General features: G+C 36.9%; 1 long non-coding RNA gene across 1 annotated transcript in view; it reads left to right on the plus strand.

Annotated features, from left to right (window-relative positions):
* The window catches only part of LOC309662807, a 619,026-nt gene that overhangs the window by 336,505 nt on the left and 265,977 nt on the right, over positions 1–16,544 (plus strand). The gene's annotated exons all lie outside the window — the stretch shown is intronic.

Genomic DNA, 16,544 nt, shown 5'->3' on the forward strand with positions numbered 1-16,544 from the left:
AAAGCACAATTGAACTATAGAAGTTATCGGTAAAATCAGCGTTAGTAGATGAATTTCCTCCAGACAAAAAGAAATGACACAGCAATGAGACAAAAAAAAAAAACTTCAACATGATTATATTCAGAGACCTTGAAGTGATTAATGAATAAATAATATACATTAAAAAAAACGTATGAAATTAAAAAGTGTGGAAATGAAAGTTGATTTGTATACTGTACAACTCAGTATTGCCTCTGCTTTGTGTATGTGTCAGAGAAACTGAAATAAATTTAGCAAAATATTAATATTATTGAAGTCTTTATCATAAGACTTCTTACATGCTATTTTTGCATAACAATCACTTATTTAACTAATTTAATTCCATTGTTAAAAATCCTTAAAATTTTTATAGCAATCACACGTCTTTTTCAAATTTATGGATACTAAGTACTTGGTAAGGCAGATATTATCTCCATTTTATAGAGACGTAGGGAAGCAGAGAATTTTAATCGATTGTCACATACTGACAACTTTGTTACTCAAATTTAGGTCTTCTGATACAAAAGTCTGTTAATTAGCCCCAAAGGCAATTCATTTAATTTATTTGCAATCCCAATTTCCTCACTTGTAATTTATTAGTAAGTTGAAAAAATGACATGTCATAATTAAAGCACCCAATGGGTCTTTGGTAAATGTTACTATCCTTTCCTTTGTTCCTTCCAGCAACTTCTTGCTTCTCTTTGCTTTTCTTGTTTATTATTGACTTTTGTTTCTAAATTGATTGAAAGTCTATGCAGTTGCAACCAAGTTAAATTTTATATCTCTTTACCCACTCTACCTGTCATTACGAAGTATATATTTCCATTACCTATAAGAATAACTTGGTTCCTCACAGCTAATATATAAAGCAGGTAAGGAAGGTATTTGCATTCATTTTAGCATTTTTTTCAGTTAAGAAATCTGAGGCCCAGGGTTACATTATTCACCCAAGCTCACACAACAAAGAGAAAATTGAGCTGCAATGTCTTATTTGCTTTTCTGATTTCAAATCTAGAATTTTTCTGGAAAATGTGAGGTTTTCTTATCTACCTACGTACCAATCTTTATCTATTCATTGCTGCTTTCAGAACTCCTGAGCAAAATCATGAGTGGAGGCTCAGTTTGTAGAATAAATGACAGTGAATCTGCTATTGTTGTGAGGACATGGTGTGGCATTGTAAAGGCAAAGCTCTAGCCCAACGTTCCTGATTGAGTAGGTCTAGGCTGGGGCCAAGCATTTTCATGTCTACAGTTTTTCCCAGGTAATACCAGTGATACCACTGGTCTGGGAATCAGAGCACTGCTGTTCTAATTTCTTGCCACTCATTGTGTGGCCTGTGAGCTGCAGCTACAACCTACTTTGGGAACTTCTTAGAAATGCAGTGCTTCATACCCCACCCCCAGATCTGTTGAATCATAATTTGCATTTTTCTAAGACCTGTCTGCATATAAATGAGAAGCTCTGGTTTGTTACACTAGGTCTCAGTGCTAGGTGCATATTAGCGTAACTTAGGGATGTGGTAGGAGGTAGAAGCGCCCCTTGGCTGGACAGCTGGAGTTGGCCAAGTAGAGTAAATTGGAGCTCTGTTTTCCCAGACATTCCAAAGACCAAGTTAGTGGCAGGAGTTGAGCTCTGCTGGAGTAAAGAGACAAGGTGACCACTCCTGAGGTCAAGGAGACCTCCCCAACGCCACAGGCACAGAAAAGCTCCTTGGGGGGGTCGAAAGGGAGGGAATGCCACCCCATAATAGGTGATGTCAAACCTCCCACAGGCCTCTGTGCTGGAATCTATCTTGGCAAAAAGATGCACACACATATTGAGGAGGGCCCTAGGACAGGTCAGGTGTGGAAAAGAAACAAGATAATTGGCCAAAGGTAAACAAAAACCCTAAAGAACTGCCACTACATAAATGATTTAGCTGCCTCTTTATGGCAGTCATCTTCATTAACGAGGATGCCCACATTCTTTCTCTCCTGATGTGTATTACTGCCTTGCTTCTGTCTTAAATAAACAGTTTCTCTGTGTGCTCTCCCACATGTTACCTGTTTTTGCAGTTTTTGCCTCCTTGAGAAATTCATTTTTCAAACAGGGCAAGAGCCAGGGCAACTTTGCCTCTAGCCCCTGGTAAACTAGTGTTTAGGATTCCTGGTTTTCACTCAGGCTACTCAGGTTCAATTCCTGGGCAGGGAACTAAGATTTCACTTCAAGCCACCACTCACTGCTGTCTCTCTGAGATCAGGGAAATATAAAAACACACATAACTGGGTCTCTTCCTAAACAATTTTAATTTAATTGATCTAGGGTATAGGCAAACATGAGTGGTTAAAAAAAAATGTTTCCCAGGTGACTCAAAAGTACAGACAGAATTGTAAACCAGTCGTCTAGAATACACCATTTTCCACACTTACCTTAGGCCAAGAAAGATGTGAAAACTTGATAAGAAAGCAAATTCTCAGGTACCGCCTATAAAAACGTTCAGTAGACCAAAGAGGGGCCAAGCCTATATAATATTAACAAGAATTCTAAGTAATTCTCATGGCCAGATAAGTATAAGAAACTCTACTCCAGAATTCTACACATATCCCTAAAATAAATGAACTGCATGTCGGAAATATTCTTACCTATAGTACCATTTTAAAAGTGCTTCAGTCAACATTTTGAATTTTAAGGAAAAAGGTCAAGGCTTATACTTTATAAAAAATATATATTGATTTCCTCAGAGATAGGCATTATTTAATGGAATGGAATAATTAATTTTGAAAGCTGGTAAATTGTGTCTCTAGCCCTGACTGTATCTTTAATTCCATGTATCAATGTCAACTATTTATTTAACATCCTTAGGTGTCAGTTTCCTCATTCCTATATAGGAAAGAACACACTGAAAGACCGTAGCTCTAAAAAGTATTATCGTTTAGTTAATGGGGATGAGATATGTAGCAGCCATCAGAGGGTTAACTGCCAACCTAAGAACACTTGATTTTAACATCTGGTGCATTCTAACCTATCTCCCCAAATGTCTCCGTTAATGTACTCAAATCTCAACTCACCAAAAGACCTCCAGTAAAATCTGTTATTCAAGCAAAGCTGAGCAGTAGGGGAGAATACCATCTTGACCAATTCTTAACAGTGTCTCCAAAAGGCAAAAATTGGGATCTAGTCTTCATCAGGTTTGTAGCCAGGTCTGGGTCATTTTAAGGTGTCTTGAAAGTGGGGAGCTGGCTGAGATGAGGCAGGGAGAGTGAGTTTTGATGAGAAAATTGTTGATTTTGATAAATTGTTTAGGTGGTTCACAAGATCATATATTTCCTGGAGCAAGCAGCTAAATTATTTTTGCCTGATCCAGTGTTATTTAGCACAAAAGCAGGACAATACTTTCCCTCCCAGAATGGTTTAGCACAAGAATGAAAAATACAGTGGTTTCAGGTCTCAGCATGTAATTAAAATCAAGTTTACTTGTTCTGTTGCAATCATTTGCAGTCATATTGTGAAGTGTGTGGTGAACCCCGGCTCCTTTCCTCATTAGTGCCCCCTTATTTGACCAGCTCCTCTCTACTCTGACCCTGAGAGCTCTCTAACTACATAATGAAGCCAAATCCAGCCTCTGTACCCCAACACTAAATTAAGTCTCACAGAGTTTTGGGTAAAGTAGAAAAGAACCTCTTTATTGCTTTGCCAGGCAAAGGGGACCACAGGGGCTAATGCCCTCAAAACTGTGTGTCCCGACCTGGAGGGGGTAGTGAGGAGTTTTATAGTCATGGTTCAGAGAGGGCGTGATCAGCTCGTGGGCATTCTTCTGATTGGTTGGTGGTGAGGTAAGTGGGAGTCAACATCATCAACCTTCTTGTTCCAACCGGTCTGGGTCTGCCTGCTTGCGGGCAGCATAGAGTTAACTTCTTCCACCTGGTATCTGCAAAACAGCTCAAAGATATTGATATATGTGTATCCCTTAAAGGGGCACCAGGACCCCGCCCCAAGGCTGCACTATTGTTCCTTGACTGTTCCTCCTATGTCTCCACATCCCTTCCCTTCCCTAATTAGCAACTGTTTGAACCTGCTCCTTGGAACTCAGGGAAGGTCATGGAGGCTGAATGAAGCCTATTTCCTGTAATCAGGAAATGGAGGACAGAGAAAGGGTTTTGTGTCCAGGAGCCCCACAGGGTCCTGCTGGGTTTCCATAACCCCTGATGTAAGGATCTTTTGCCTCCACCTACTAGAAGGATAGTCACTAGGTTTGCCCCGTGGCTTTCAGGATCATGGTTGTTCTAGGTTATTTACAAAGTACAGTATTAAATCCCAAGGACAGCTGGCACATTCAGCATGGCCGATAGTCCATTCTGATCCAGCATTCCTGCTATTCGCAGCAGGGACTCCCTCCCTCAGGCCTGGCCTCCAGGGTTCTCTGTTAAGGATCCTTTGTACAGAGTGCAGAGGGCACCCACAGTGAAGCCGTCTGGAGTGGCATGAACTTTCATTCTGGAAAATAAGAATTTAGAAATTCTTCAACTAAAGACAACTGCTGGGTTATAAAATGGAAACTGAGCATGTCAGCAAAGACTCAAGCTGAGAAAAAGGTCAGACTAGCAGTGGTAGTAAAGAGTACAGGACGAGGCATCTGCAAGGGGAGGGGGAAAGGAATTAACACAGATATTAAGCAAAAGCTGTGATTCCAGAAAGATGATGAGTCCTTTGTATTTAAACTTCATTCGACTCTCACAATGCCCTTGAGATACACGTCCTTACCTCTATTTTATACAAACAGAAGGAACTCAACTCAAAAGAAAGATCAGGCTTGTCTTCAGTCGCAGAGTAATACTACAGGACAGAACCCAGCTGCAAACACAGTGCTGGTCTTTCCTCCCTGCAAAGTTGCTTCTCTTTGCCTTAAGATGGGAAGGCTTGTCCCAGAACTTATGCTGTGGTGAATTCAAGTTATAAGTTTCCTTTGCAGTAAAACAAAAGGATTCAATTAATTTTAACAATTGTCTCAGAGAAGCCTAAAATTCATTGGGATAATAAACTTGGAATTGTTGGATTCTACCTCGTGGAGAAAGTCCATCTGAGAATAAGACAAAAAAAGAAAAGCAGAGCTAAGAAATGAAGGGCACTTTTATCCTAATTGTATCGTTTGGGGGCTCTGGGTTTAGTTAGTCTAGTTCTAGGACATTTTCAGAACATGAGCTAAATAGATCCCTCTTTTCGCTTAATTCTGTTTAAGTTAGATGTCTAAAAAAAGTCCTGGCTGATTACAATCATGTAGAAATTATGTCCTTTGGAATTATATAAAGAAGAATGTTTTTCTGTAATTTTTTTCTGCAAATTCTCTAAATTTGTCTGAATATACAATAAAAACATGTTATGCCAATTCCAGATTGAATAATTCATTTTAGTGCCATGAGTTTGATGCCACTTCCCTCTACTTATCCAAGCTAAAACTTCTATATATCCCTTAAGCCAGAGCTCAAATGCTGCATTTTATTAAAAACATCTCTGTTTCTCTATAAGGACATTTTTCTATCTGACCCTTCCCATAGTAAACTATGAAGTATTTGCGAACAGGGTCAGTAAAACCTATTGTTATATTTTTTTTCAAAGAACATATGTTCAAGGTAAAATATTTCAAACACAGAAGATCTTACTATCACATATAAACTACCACACAGCAAAAATCATACCTTTAATTCTTAAGAAATTGTACTCTTAGGAGTTGCCTATCTTGCCAAAATTTTTCTTTGTATAAATATATCTATTTACTTTTTAAAAATAATAACAAATGGAAGCCAATTGTAGACATGGTACTAAATTTTTTTTTCAAACAACCACCTTGGTGAAACTTTCCATTTTGGCACAGTGTATCAACTTAATTTCTTTTCTTTACCTTTTTAAATTATTCTATTTTATTCATTTACCATATCTTGTTTAGCCTAGCTCTTATTAATGGGGATACACACACACGCGTGCATACACACACACACACACAGGACTAGATTTTGCTGTTACAACGTAATGTTGCAATGAACCTCCTCTCGTGGCAAGTCTGTCTGAGAGATCAAAAAAGAAAAGCAGAGCTAATTGGGCCCCAAATCAAACTAGTCTATCTCCAAGACATTTTTCAGAACCAGAGCTAATAGTTCCCTCTTTTTGCTAAATTCTGTTTAAGTTGGAAGTCAAAAACTTTAAACTAAACTGGATCAAAGCGCATTGTTATTTACATTTTATGTTGGATATTGCAAAATTGTTCTCCAAATTGCTTTCACTAATCTGTTCTCCTACTAACAGTTAATAAAACTTAGTTTTTTCCTTCGTAAGCTCAGCAATATCACATATCGTTATTTTTAGTTTACTTTTGCTAATATAATGTGATATGAGTTCATAATTTGCTTTATTTTATTTATGAGTCAGTTTCTTCTAATTATGAGTGAATAGTTTTCATATATTTATGCCACATTTGACCTTTAGTTTTTATAACACCCTATATTAGTCAGCTTTCTCCAGAGAAACAGAACCAATAAGGTATATATAGAGAGAGAGAGAGAGAGAGAGAGAGAAAGAGGGAAGATATTTATTACTGGAATTGGCTCAAGTGACCATGGAGGCTGAGAAGTCCCACAGTCTGCTGTCTGCAAGTTAGAGAACCAGGAAAGCCAGTGTTATGATTCAATCTTATTCCAAAGACCTGAGAACCAGAGGGCCACTAGGTAAGTCCCTGAGTTGAAAGGCTGGAGAACCAGAAGCTCTGATGTCCATGGGCAGAAGGAGATGAATCTCCCAGCTTAAGGAGAGAATTCGCCCTTCCTTTGCCTTTTTGCTCCATTTCGCCCCCAATGGATTGGATGATGCCCACACTGGTGAAGACAGATCTCTTTCTTTGGTCTATTTAATCAAAGGCTAATCTCTTCCAGAAACACCCACACAGACAAATCCAGAAATAATATTTTACCAGTTATCTGGGCATTCCTTAGGCCAATCAAGTTGACAGATAAAATTAACCATCACATCCCCTATTCATATCCTTTGTCTATTTTATTTCCTATCGGGTTTATCATATCTTTTTTATTGATTCTTAATTGCTTATTATGTATTTCTCAGTTTATCTTTAGTATTTTGATTTCTGATATTCCTTTCTCATGCATACATTTTTAATTTTATACAATCAAATTTATAAAATATATTTTATGAATTCTGGATTCTTCTCTTTTATTTAGCAAAATGTTTCTTCTCCAAGGTTGTTTAAAAAAAACCAAAAACTCTAAATTGGCTTCTAACTTTGTTTGGAGGGAAATTTGGTATAAAAAATGTAGCAATCTTGGGACTTCCCTGGTGGTGCAGTGGTTAAGAATCCGCCTGCCAACACAGGGGACACGGGTTCGAGCCCTGGTCAGGAAGATCCCACATGCTGCAAAGCAACGAAGCCCGTGCACCACAACTACTGAGCCTGCACTCTAGAGCCCTGCGAGCCACAACTACTGAGCCCACATGCCACAACTACTGAAGCCCACATGCCTAGAGCCCGTGCTCCACAACAAGAGAAGCCACCACAATGAGAAGCCTGCGCACCACAACAAAGAGTAGCCCCCGCTCTCCGTAACTAGAGAAAGCCCACGTGTAACAACAAAGACCCAACGCAGCCAAAAACAAATAAGTAAATAATTTTTTTTTTAAATGTAGTGATCTAGATTTGTTTTATTTTTACTTGGATTATCAGTTTTTCAATTACTCTTTAATGGCTAATTCATGGATTTCTCATTGTTTTTAAATGATAGCTTTATTCTATGTTTAATATATTTTATGAAATCTTCAACCCATTTCATTTATCTATCTGCTTACTTCTGTGGCAACATCAAAAGTTTCTATCTCTGTGTTTTTGCAATATGTTTTAATATCTGTAGAAATTTTATTATTAAGTTTATTATTGATTTTATCATGATTTATCATTATCATCATCATTTTTATCATTACTATTTATGCCTACTTTACATATTTTTATATATGAGGTTTAACAGTGTCAAAGAAACGAAATAATCTGCCAGCATTTTATTACTCCCATTAAATTACAGATTAATTTTGAAGGAATTTAAATGTTCATAACATTTATTCTTATTGACTAAGAACAAGGTTATTTAGGTATCTTATTTTATCTCCTTTTGTAAATATGGTAAATTAAAAGTGGTCACAAATTCTTTGTAGCTTCTCCCATCAAGAGGTGGAATCTATTTTTCCAAACTCTTGAACCCAGGCTGGCCTTGTGTCTTGAGTGTATCAGGGAGGAAAAAACCTTTTCCTCTACTCTCCTATATTCTGTACCTGGAACCTATAAATTAAACTTACAAAGGACAAATTAAGAAGAAAAATATTTATTCGTACGTACACTATTTTATCTTCCAGGTCACATATCTGTTCTTCTGCCTCAGTTATTCTGCTATTGATTCCTTCTAGAGAATTTTTAATTTCATTTATTGTGTTGTGCATCATTGTTTGTTTGCTCTTTAGTTCTTCTAGGTCCTTGTTAAACGTTTCTTGTATTTTCTCCATTCTATTTCCAAGATTTTGGATCATTTTTACTATCCTTACTCTGAATTCTTTTTCAGGTAGACTGCCTATTTCCTCTTCACTTGTTTGGTCTGGTGGGTTTTTACTTTGCTCCTTCATCTGCTGCGTATTTCTCTGTCTTCTCATTTTGTTTAACTTACTGTGTTTGGGGTCTCCTTTTTGCAGGCTGCCCATTGGTGGTTCCCGTTGTTTTTGGTGTCTGCCTCCAGTGGGTGAGGTTGGTTCAGTGGGTTGTATAGGCTTCCTGGTGGAGGGGACTGGTGCCTGTGTTCTGGTGGATGAGGCTGGATCTTGTCTTTCTGGTGGGCAGGGCCATGTCCGGTGGGGTGTCTGTGGCCTTATTATGATTTTCGGCAGCCTCTCTGCCAGTGGGTGGGGTTGTGTTCCTGTCTTGCTAGTTGTTTGGCATAGGGTGTCCAGCACTGGAGCTTGCTGGTCATTGAGTGGAGCTGGGTCTTAACGTTGAGATAGAGATCTGTGGGAGAGCTCTTGCCAATTGATATTACATGGGGCCGGGAGGTCTCTGGTGGTCCAGTGTCCTGAACTCAGCTCTTCCACCTCTGAGACTCAGTCCTGACACCCGGCCAGAACACCAAGACCCTGTCAGCCACACGGCGAAGTTCCTGGGGATTTTCTTGCCTTTTGGGAAGTCTGAGGTCTTCTGCCAGTGTTCAGTACATGTTCTGTTGGAGTTGTTCCACACGTAGATGTATTTTTGATGTATTTGTGGGGAGGAAGGTGATCTCCACGTCCTGCTCCTCTGCCATCTTGAAGGTCCTCTCCCCCTGATGAATTTATTTAGAGTTCTTAATAGATTTTCAATTTAAATATGTGGAATAACCAGCTACATGTTCTCATCATCTTTAAATAAGGATAAATTTGCTTCTTCCTTAACAAAGATGTTTTATGCACATATAGGTTTCTCTTGTATATTTACTCTGGCTAGTATTTCTGGTATAATGTTAATAGTCATGACAGCAATACACATCTTTCATGTTTTCTGAATGTAATGATAATTTTTTCCATGTTCCACTATTAAACATTACACTAAAATTATCCAGCAATCACAATTTTATTGAAAGTTAGGTGATTTTAATCAAAAATGTATTTTACATTTTATCATATATCTTCTGGCCATCAATCTAGCTTTCACATATGTTTTGATAGTAGTTATATATGTTTTTGTATATTTATGTTTTATAGTAATTGTATACTATGTTGTATATGTTTTAATGCTAGTATATGTTTCATACTATGTTATAAGCAAATATTTTTTAGTATTAAATGAGTCTTTATTCTCAAAACAAACTCCAGTTTTCTATATTTCCCAATTTATTTTTTTTGCTGGAGTCTATTTTATTTGAGACTTTTAAGTCAATATTTTTAAATGAGTTTTCTTTCTTTGTACCGACTTGTCTGGTTTTGATATCAAGGATATGTTTGATTTTTAAAAATAGTTTTGAACTTTTCCTTTGCTCTCAGTGCTGTGGACAAGTTTAAATAGCATCAGCATGATCAATTCCTTGAAATATTGATAAAACTCACCTGTAATAACCTCTGGTTCTTGGCCTTTTGCAGGAGATTAGAGATGCAATGGTGAGGATGCTGTTTTCTTCTTGAACATGTTTAGTTTAACTCATGCAATTGGTTTGCTAATGTTCCTGCCAGTTCATGAGTTCATTTTAGCAATTTGCATTTTCGAGAACCTCATTTATTATATTCAGCTTTCAAATTGATTTGAAGAAAGTGATGAATTATTTAATTCATTTAATTTCTTCTGTCTCTTTGGTTCTTTCCCATTTCCTCTCTAATCTTTTGTGTCTAAGACTTCCTTCCTTATCTTTTACTGATCAGGCTAGATTTTATTGTTTTTGAAATGAATCACATTTGGGTGTGCATATTAGTACTACATTTGTTTCCAATGTGTTCTCTATTTTGTCCTTTATTAATTCCATCCTTCCTCTCTCCCTGCACTTTTAATATTATTTACTTTTCAAAATCCTTGACTTCAATGTTGAATTTGTTTGCCTTTTTTCCTCTCTCTGTCTCTGTTTGTCTCTGTCTCTATCTCTTTTTCTTTCTCCCTGTCTCTGTCTCTCCCTTCCCCTCCTTGTCTCCTGGCAAGATTGTTTTGAGATGTTCGCTACATTTATGTTATAATATTTTCATACACCCCCAATCCCCCCAAAAAAATCACAAGATTATGGAATAACATCCTTAAAAAAGACCTTTCATGTACTAAGTTGCCATAATTCACATACTCGTATTATTTCACACTTCAGTAAGTATACATATTATATATCTAGGTATACAGTAATTTTTATCTTCCAGTATCAAGGCAATCTCACAGCATTTCAGATAAATTGTCAGAAAAATGGCTCGTATTTAATTTAGTAAAGTGAAACCTGAATATTCAAAACATTAAAAAAGCTACTATTCTGGCCTTTTTTTTTTTTTCTATTTTATATGCAGAACAATCTCTTGCCTTGGTGGAGAAACCACAAATTTAACACCGAAGATAACAATCCTAAATAATTGAATACTAGAAAGAGAAAAAGAGAAATAATTATCTTTTCCATTATACATATTTTTCTGTTGTCAAACTAATTTGCTTTAGTTTTACCTCACATCTGGCTAAAGAGTTCTTCACAGTGAACCCAGACAATTCATATGGGTATTTTATTATCAAAGATCTACAGAACTCAAATTACCACTCTTTTTGGAATGACGACAACAATAGTGAAACTAAAAATAATAACAGAAGTTTCCTGGCACAGATTTGAGGAAGCAGCTCTTTCATTCTGAACCTAAGCTCAGAAAGGGAAGCTGCAGCCAGTTGGCTTTCTGTTACCTCTCCTTGTATTTGTGTGGGAGCATCACAGAAAATACTTCCTTGGCTTGGTCTAACATTGGGGACCACTTCATCTATGGAAATAATTTTATGTGCATATATATAGGTGAGAAAACAATTTCTTTAGATCAGGTTTTTGACAACTGCAAAGGCCATTTGTAAATCTCTTCTTATTTATTCAATTTTCTGGGGCATTTTCAGGCTTCATGTGATTCCCTGCATTAAATTTTCTACTTCATTTGAAATGGATTTAAACCTTTCTCTGTTAACACATTTTATCACTAATACTCTAGGAGATGTACTGGGTCTAAATTTCTCCGCAGGGAGTCTTGGGTAAAATTTCAACTTCAATTTCCAAGGGTTTCTCCCATCTATTTCTCCCCAAAGGGAAAAACAGAAGAAAGAATGAGCAGATTCTTAAGTTATGCTCACACTTGGTTTAACAGGTCAGTTAGATATTATGAATGATCTCACTGTTGTTACCTGCACTCCTTACCCATGTATAGATCTTTCATCTTGTAAAACTTGCCCAGTTAATGAATAGTTCAAAAGCATGATGTCTCATTACAAGATTGATAATGTAATTTAACATTCAAACTAGGACACTTTTGAGAATGAAAAAAAGTTACAATATATTGGGGTTAACATTGAAGTCACCAAAGTTGTGACTTCCTGGCTATGCCTTTCCTTAATTTTATAAACTTCTGGGATATTTTAGGTTCCTGTTATTCCCAAGTCTGTTTTTTCTGTCTGCCACGCATTCTGTAAAGTCCTTCATAAGATCAAATAAAGTGCATAAGAAAACGTATTGGACAAATTGTTCAATCAATCAGTGCCTTCACTGAAAGGCAGAAAGGCATAGTGATGAAAGGAGAATTTCTGGGGTTGTATGATCTGGTGGAAATACTGATTCTACCCCCAACCAGCTTTGAGACCCTGGGCAAGGTACTTAATCTCTCTGTGCTTAGTCCCCCTGTCATTAAAGAGAGGAGAGTATTATGTAAAAAAAACTGTATTATGTAAAAATTGATGGTAATTCTTAGTGAAACATAAATGTCATCTTATAAGTTAAAAAGTTAATGTCACTTATTTGAAAGTTAGCAACATTACACAAGATGGTCATATGTACATAAGTTTTTGGGTGATTTTAAATACTGTGTTGAAATTACTTTGGCTAGTAAGAAAAGAAATGAGTTTATATAGTTGACTGACAGATGTGAGATAAACAAGGTGGCTCATTTGTGTTCAAATGGGGTTCAAACTTGGCCAAATTAGGAAAGGATGCTCTAAGTGTGCATTTTTATAACTGCCTCTCCGTGCCAAATATATTGTTAGAAGATATGCCACATGCAACTGAAATAACCAGCATGTTTGGGTTGGGTTGCCCATACACGTCCAAGGGAAGTCTAGAGAATTGTGAAAGGTTTTGGTTTTTTTTTTGAGAAATGGATAAGCAAGAAGTGACAGGAGAATGAGCGTCTGATTATAAATCAAAGAAAGTATGCTGAGTTTGATAATTAACAATGGTTATTGCAGGACTGCCCTGGAGGTGCAATTGTTAAGACTCTGCGCTTCCACTGCAGGGGCCATGGTTTCGATCCCTGGTGAAGGAATTAAGATCCTGCATGCCATGTGGCATGGCCACAAATAAAAAAATAGTTATTGTATTCTGATAACATAAATAGGGTAGTGTCAACTATTTCTATGATCTCGTGTTATACCTGACGACTGCAGCACAGGAAAGAATGCTAGAGCTAGGTGAAGATGGAGCCATCCCTCTAGGGCAGTATTTGTGTAATTGCCTGGGGCTTCTATAAATATGTCAACCTGCTACCTTGATTGTTCTTACTGCTCCTTGCTGTCACCAAGAAAGTTGACACATTCCAAAAGGGTTAGGATGGGTCATCAGTGGATTCACTTTCACTAACAGGTTTCCAGAAAATTATTCCTTACTTAAACTAACAACAGTCAACTTTGCTTTTTCCAACCAAGATCATTGAATGTTTCTTTTTTTAGCTGTTTGGTAAATGAACTTTGTATTTCCTGAGATGAGACTGTAATTGTTGATGCTCCCTTTGAAAGATTCCTCTATAATGACATCCCTTAATACTTTTGGGAAAGCATGTCCCAAACTGGAGATATGAATGAGGAAGAATTGTACTCTCATGAATTATTGATTACATTGGATATCAAAGGAGAGTTAGATATGTATATTTATGAATGGGTACTGGACTGGAGGGGCCAGAGAGAGAGAGATGGCTTACTTTCTCTCACGAGGCTGCTCTCAGTCCGTAAGACTTTTACATATGAACAACCAAGAAGGCTAGACATTCAGGTCTTCCTTGGCATGCAAGCAAAATAGAGTTGTTTCCCAAACGCCTTTCTTCTGGATCTGATTCAAGATTTATTTATTCATTCAACAAGCATTTATTTAGTACTTACTGTACAATAAACAGTGAACAAAACAATGTACAGTGATAAAAGTAAACAATAAGTACCTAAAAAAATAAATAAGGCCGCAATGTTTGAGCAGAGATCTGATTGAAGGGTATGAGCTAAGCACAGAAAGTAGTGTGTGAGCAGGCAGAGAGAAAAATATATTTAGCATTTTGAGAAACATCAAGAAGTCAGGATGCTTAAACAGAGTGAATAGAAAATTAGAGACATAGCCCAAGCCCCAGGCCCCAGGCCCCGTGCATACCAGGCCACGCTAAAGACTTTTACTCAAATAAACCATTAGAATATACAGCAGACTGAATTGTGTACCCCGCCCCCAAATTTGTATATCAATGATCTAACACCCAATATGACTCTATTTGGAGATAGGGGTTTTAGGAAGTAATTAAGGTTAAATAAAATCATAAGTGTGGGACCTTAATACGATAGGATTGGTGACCTTCTAAGAAAAATCTCTTTCTCTCTCTCTCTCTCTCTGCCATGTGAGGACACAGTGAGAAGGAGGCCGTCTGCAAACCAGGAAGAGAGCCCTCACCAGGAACCTATTTGGCCAGCACCTTGTTCTTGGACTTCCAGCCTCCAGAACTGTGAGAAATAAATATCTGTTGTGTAAGCCACCTAGTCAGTGGTATTTTCTTATGGCAGCCTGAGCTGACTAACACAGAAAGAATGCATCCCAAGAAATCTAGATATGATTACTTTCTCCAAATTCTCTGAGTGCATTTTTAGGCAACAAATAGCCATGTTTTTTAAACATATCAAAAACATTGAAGTAAGATGACTTTACCACACCTCAACTGACCTCCAGATTTCCAGTATAACTTTGTTTTTATTATACTGGGGATGACTTTTTACTCTGAGTATAATAAAAACAGTGTGTCCCATTTTTAAAGAGAACGGATACAGTACATTGAGTTTAATTTTAATGTTCTCTTTTTAAATGCTAATAATCATGGCTTTATTATTGCAGTAGTTTCTTTGTTGGAGTTTCTCACTTGAGTTTCTTTAAATTGTAAGTGGTCTAGAATCACAGAGCTTGCCTGATTACCCTGTCCATTGCCAACGCTATGTTTCTTTTTAGGACCTGTCCTTTGGAATACTTCCCAGATGCAAGCACATGGTTGTCTGACCTAAAGCCACCTGTACATCATTTGCTTTTATTCTCTTTGACAACAACATTATCCTCATTGGGACTACAGAATCTTGTTTCCCAGTTTTCCAGACTGCTATTGTAGGACGGTGCTTGGAAATGGTCCCCGCATTAGCATGATGTTCTTGTTGGGATGTTTGGAGTTACATTTGCCAAAGCTGTACATGTAAAATTTTCAAAAGGTTGATAAAATAAAAACCTTGATTTTGATTTCACTTATTTGATGTTAGCATTTAAAACCAGCTGAATTAAAGTAAACGGTGTATAAACAGATGTCTGAAACCACTTTTTAAGCAAAAATATATGCAGTTCTCTTAATTATCTGTCATTGGAAATTTGTCATTCCCTTTAATTTTCTGAATATATGCACACATTTTACTATACTGAAAAAAAATTCACTCACATTCTTATAAGTAGCTCCCCTACTCTATTATTCTCTTCTTGCTCTCATTTCTAACTTTTGGATCAACTTGTGGGAATCTGCTGCCTGTACTTCTTTGCAACCTATGTCCACATGGACCTCTAGCAATCTGATTCCTATCTGAGTTACTCCAGTGAACTACACTCAAAATGATATTTGATGTGGCAGACACATTAACTCTTTCTCTTTCTCTTTCCTTTTTTTTTTTTTTCTTTTGTTTTTAGAGTTACCCACCTTTCTATGTAGTCTGGACAAATACTGTCAAATTCTTAACTACAAGCATCCTTGAATGCTTCCATCACTTAGCAGAGGCTAAGCCCCTGTTTCCATTCTTTGCTCCAAGATACTATGCAATTTATCTGCTTGTGCTCTAAGGATACAAAACATTTATGGGAAAAATGAGGAAACAAGAATATTGTGCTAATCCTGTGAACATTTCCAAGCACCATCCTAAAATAGCAGTCTTGAAAACCGGGAGAGAAGACATATCTCCAACAAGACTGACAATATAAAAGGAGAAGAGACAAAAATTGCCATTATCAGAAATGAAATAGAGGATATCACTAGAGATCCTGCAGCCTTTAAAGATAGCTTGAGACAACTTAGCACTCATAAATTTGACAACTTAGAAGAAATGGATCTATCCCTCAAAAACCACAAACTACCAAAACTCAAACAAAATTAAATGGACAACCTGAAGGGCTCTATAACCATAAAATAAATTAAATTCATAATTTAAAATCTCCCAAAACATAAATTTCCAATCACATATGATTTCACTTGAAAATTATACCAAATATGTAAAGAAGAATTAACCAAATTTTACATAATCTTTTACAGAAAAGAAGGTAAAGGAACATTGTCCAATTCATTTTATAAAACTAGTATTATCCTGATACCAAATGTAAGTGAAGTCAGCCCCCCAACAAATAGACTACAGACCAATAACTACCATGAATCTAGATGCAAAATATCTCAACAATATATTAGCAAGCAAAATCCAAAATATTCAAAAAAATTAAATACCATGACCAAGTGAAATTATTTCAGGTTTTCAAGGCTAGTTGAACATTTGAAAAACAAACAATAAATCCACCAT

The sequence above is a fragment of the Balaenoptera physalus genome, assembly GCF_965194825.1.
Source record: "Balaenoptera physalus genome assembly, chromosome: 6".
Taxonomy (NCBI): domain Eukaryota; kingdom Metazoa; phylum Chordata; class Mammalia; order Artiodactyla; family Balaenopteridae; genus Balaenoptera; species Balaenoptera physalus.